This window comes from Oncorhynchus nerka, unplaced genomic scaffold (genome assembly GCF_034236695.1).
Source record: "Oncorhynchus nerka isolate Pitt River unplaced genomic scaffold, Oner_Uvic_2.0 unplaced_scaffold_1973, whole genome shotgun sequence".
Classification (NCBI taxonomy): domain Eukaryota; kingdom Metazoa; phylum Chordata; class Actinopteri; order Salmoniformes; family Salmonidae; genus Oncorhynchus; species Oncorhynchus nerka.
The window spans coordinates 11,233-16,848 of NW_027039354.1; positions in this window are offsets into that span (position 1 = coordinate 11,233).

The window sequence follows — 5,616 nt, forward strand, 5'->3', positions numbered from 1 at the left end:
CTTCCATCCCTCCATCTATCTATCCTTCCATCTCTCCATCCCTCCATCTATCTCTCCATCCATCCCTCCATTTATCTATCCTTCCATCTCTCCATCTATCCATCCTTCCATCTATCTATCCTTCCATCTCTCCATCCCTCCATCTATCCATCCTTCCATCTCTCCATCCCTCCATCTATCCATCCTTCCATCTCTCCATCTATCCATCCTTCCATCTCTCCAACTCTCCATCTATCCATCCTTCCATCTCTCCATCCCTCCATCTATCTATCCTTCCATCTCTCCATCCCTCCATCTATCTATCCTTCCATCTCTCCATCCCTCCATCTATCTCTCCATCCATCCCTCCATCTATCTATCCTTCCATCTCTCCATCCCTCCATCTATCTATCTATCCTTCCATCTCTCCATCTATCTATCCTTCCATCTCTCCATCCCTCCATCTATCTATCCTTCCATCTCTCCATCTATCTATCCTTCCATCTCTCCATCCCTCCATCTATCTATCCTTCAATCTCTCCATCCCTCCATCTATCTATCGTTCCATCTCTCCATCCCTCCATCTATCTATCCTTCCATCTCTCCATCCCTCCATCGATCTATCCTTCCATCTCTCCATCCCTCCATCTATCTATCCTTCCATCTCTCCATCCCTCCATCTATCTCTCCATCCATCCCTCCATCTATCTATCCTTCCATCTCTCCATCCATCCATCCCTCCATCTATCTATCCTTCCATCTCTCCATCCATCCATCTATCCATCCTTCCATCTCTCCATCCCTCCATCTATCCATCCTTCCATCTCTCCATCCCTCCATCTATCTATCCTTCAATCTCTCATCCCTCCATCTATCTATCCTTCCATCTCTCCATCCCTCCATCTATCCATCCCTCCATCTATCTATCCTTCCATCTCTCCATCCTTCCATCTATCCATCCTTCCATCTCTCCATCCATCTATCCATCCTTCCATCTCTCCATCCATCCCTCCATCTATCTATCCTTCCATCCCTCCATCCCTCCATCTATCTATCCTTCAATCTCTCCATCCCTCCATCTATCTATCCTTCCATCTCTCCATCCCTCCATCTATCTATCCTTCCATCCCTCCATCCATCTATCCTTCAATCTCTCCATCCCTCCATCTATCTATCCTTCCATCTCTCCATCCCTCCATCTATCTATCCTTCCGTCTCTCCATCCCTCCATCTATCTATCCTTCCATCTCTCCATCCCCCCATCTATCTATCCTTCCATCTCTCCATCCCTCCATCTATCTATCCTTCCATCTCTCCATCTATCTATCCTTCCATCTCTCCATCCCTCCATCTATCTATCCTTCAATCTCTCCATCCCTCCATCTATCTATCGTTCCATCTCTCCATCCCTCCATCTATCTATCCTTCCATCTCTCCATCCCTCCATCTATATATCCTTCCATCTCTCCATCCATCCCTCCATCTATCTATCCTTCCATCTCTCCATCCCTCCATCTATCTCTCCATCCATCCCTCCATCTATCTATCCTTCCATCCTTCCATCTCTCCATCCCTCCATCTCTCCATCCCTCCATCTATCTATCCTTCCATCTCTCCATCCATCCCTCCATCTATCTATCCTTCCATCTCTCCATCCCTCCATCTATCTATCCTTCCATCTCTCCATCTATCTATCCTTCCATCTCTCCATCCATCCCTCCATCTATCTATCCTTCCATCTCTCCATCCCTCCATCTATCTATCCTTCCATCTCTCCATCTCTCCATCTATCTATCCTTCCATCTCTCCATCCCTCCATCTATCTATCCTTCCATCTCTCCATCCCTCCATCTATCCATCCTTCCATCTCTCCATCCCTCCATCTATCTATCCTTCCATCTCTCCACCCCTCCATCTATCTATCCTTCCATCTCTCCATCCCTCCATCTATCTATCCTTCCATCTCTCCATCCCTCCATCTATCTATCCTTCCATCTCTCCATCCCTCCATCTATCTATCCTTCCATCTCTCCATCCCTCCATCTATCTATCCTTCCATCTCTCCATCCATCCCTCCATCTATCTATCCTTCCATCTCTCCATCCCTCCATCTATCCATCCTTCCATCTCTCCATCTATCCATCCCTCCATCTATCCATCCTTCCATCTCTCCATCCCTCCATCTATCCATCCTTCCATCTCTCCATCCCTCCATCTATCCATCCTTCCATCTCTCATCCCTCCATCTATCCATCCCTCCATCTATCCATCCCTCCATCTCTCCATCCCTCCATCTATCCATCCTTCCATCTCTCCATCCATCCCTCCATCTATCCATCCTTCCATCTCCCCATCCCTCCATCTATCTATCCTTCCATCTCTCCATCTATCTATCCTTCCATCTCTCCATCCCTCCATCTATCTATCCTTCCATCTCTCCATCCCTCCATCTATCCATCCCTCCATCTATCTATCCTTCCATCTCTCCATCCCTCCATCTATCCATCCTTCCATCTCCCCATCCCTCCATCTATCTATCCTTCCATCTATCCATCCTTCCATCTCTCCATCCCTCCATCTATCCATCCTTCCATCTCTCCATCCATCCATCTATCTATCCTTCCATCCCTCCATCTATCCATCCTTCCATCCCTCCATCTATCTATCCTTCCATCTCTCCATCCCTCCATCTATCCATCCTTCCATCTCTCCATCCCTCCATCTATCTATCCTTCCATCTCTCCATCCATCCCTCCATCTATCTATCCTTCCATCTCTCCATCCCTCCATCTATCTATCCTTCCATCTCTCCATCCCTCCATCTATCTATCCTTCCATCTCTCCATCCATCCATCCCTCCATCTATCTATCCTTCCATCTCTCCATCCCTCCATCTATCTATCCTTCCATCTCTCCATCTCTCCATCTATCTATCCTTCCATCTCTCCATCCATCCCTCCATCTATCTATCCTTCCATCTCTCCATCCCTCCATCTATCTATCCTTCCATCTCTCCATCCCTCCATCTATCTATCCTTCCATCTCTCCATCTCTCCATCTATCTATCCTTCCATCTCTCCATCCATCCCTCCATCTATCTATCCTTCCATCTCTCCATCCCTCCATCTATCTATCCTTCCATCTCTCCATCCCTCCATCTATCTATCCTTCCATCTCTCCATCTCTCCATCTATCCATCCCTCCATCTATCCATCCTTCCATCTCTCCATCCCTCCATCTATCCATCCTTCCATCTCTCCATCCCTCCATCTATCTATCCTTCAATCTCTCATCCCTCCATCTATCAATCCCTCCATCTATCCATCCTTCCATCTCTCCATCCATCCCTCCATCTATTTATCCTTCAATCTCTCATCCCTCCATCTATCCATCCCTCCATCTATCCATCCCTCCATCTCTCCATCCCTCCATCTATCCATCCTTCCATCTCTCCATCCATCCCTCCATCTATCTATCCTTCCATCTCTCCATCCCTCCATCTATCTATCCTTCCATCTCTCCATCTCTCCATCTATCTATCCTTCCATCTCTCCATCCATCCCTCCATCTATCTATCCTTCCATCTCTCCATCCCTCCATCTCTCCATCCCTCCATCTATCCATCCTTCCATCTCTCCATCCATCCCTCCATCTATCTATCCTTCCATCTCTCCATCCCTCCATCTATCTATCCTTCCATCTCTCCATCTCTCCATCTATCTATCCTTCCATCTCTCCCTCCATCCCTCCATCTATCTATCCTTCCATCTCTCCATCCATCCATCCCTCCATCTATCTATCCTTCAATCTCTCATCCCTCCATCTATCCATCCCTCCATCTATCCATCCTTCCATCTCTCCATCCCTCCATCTATCCATCCTTCCATCTCTCCATCCCTCCATCTATCCATCCTTCCATCTCTCATCCCTCCATCTATCCATCCCTCCATCTCTCCATCCCTCCATCTCTCCATCCCTCCATCTATCCATCCTTCCATCTCTCCATCCATCCCTCCATCTATCTATCCTTCAATCTCTCATCCCTCCATCTATCTATCCTTCCATCTCTCCATCCCTCCATCTATCCATCCCTCCATCTATCCATCCTTCCATCTCCCCATCCCTCCATCTATCTATCCTTCCATCTCTCCATCCCTCCATCTATCTATCCTTCCATCTCTCCATCCCTCCATCTATCTATCCTTCCATCTCTCCATCCCTCCATCTATCCATCCCTCCATCTATCTATCCTTCCATCTCCCCTTCCCTCCATCTATCTATCCTTCCATCTATCCATCCTTCCATCTCTCCATCCCTCCATCTATACATCCTTCCATCTCTCCATCCATCCATCTATCTATCCTTCCATCCCTCCATCTATCCATCCTTCCATCCCTCCATCGATCTATCCTTCCATCTCTCCATCCCTCCATCTATCCATCCTTCCATCTCTCCATCCCTCCATCTATCTATCCTTCCATCTCTCCATCCATCCCTCCATCTATCTATCCTTCCATCTCTCCATCCCTCCATCTATCTATCCTTCCATCTCTCCATCTATCTATCCTTCCATCTCTCCATCCATCCCTCCATCTATCTATCCTTCCATCTCTCCATCCCTCTATCTCTCTATCCTTCCATCTCTCCATCTCTCCATCTATCTATCCTTCCATCTCTCCATCCATCCCTCCATCTATCTATCCTTCCATCTCTCCATCTCTCCATCTATCTATCCTTCCATCTCTCCATCCCTCTATCTATCTATCCTTCCATCTCTCCATCCCTCCATCTATCTATCCTTCCATCTCTCCATCCCTCCATCTATCTATCCTTCCATCTCTCCATCTCTCCATCTATCTATCCTTCCATCTCTCCATCCATCCCTCCATCTATCTATCCTTCCATCTCTCCATCCCTCCATCTATCTATCCTTCCATCTCTCCATCCCTCCATCTATCTATCCTTCCATCTCTCCATCTCTCCATCTATCCATCCCTCCATCTATCCATCCTTCCATCTCTCCATCCCTCCATCTATCCATCCTTCCATCCATCCCTCCATCTATCTATCCTTCCATCTCTCCATCCCTCCATCTATCCATCCTTCCATCTCTCCATCCCTCCATCTATCTATCCTTCCATCTCTCCATCCATCCCTCCATCTATCTATCCCTCCATCTATCCATCCCTCCATCTCTCCATCCCTCCATCTATCCATCCTTCCATCTCTCCATCCATCCCTCCATCCCTCCATCTATCTATCCTTCCATCTCTCCATCCCTCCATCTATCTATCCTTCCATCTCTCCATCTCTCCATCTATCTATCCTTCCATCTCTCCATCCATCCCTCCATCTATCTATCCTTCCATCTCTCCATCCCTCCATCTATCTATCCTTCCATCTCTCCATCCCTCCATCTATCTATCCTTCCATCTCTCCATCTCTCCATCTATCTATCCTTCCATCTCTCCATCCATCCCTCCATCTATCTATCCTTCCATCTCTCCATCCCTCCATCTATCTATCCTTCCATCTCTCCATCTCTCCATCTATCCATCCCTCCATCTATCCATCCTTCCATCTATCCATCCTTCCATCTCTCCATCCCTCCATCTATCTATCCTTCAATCTCTCATC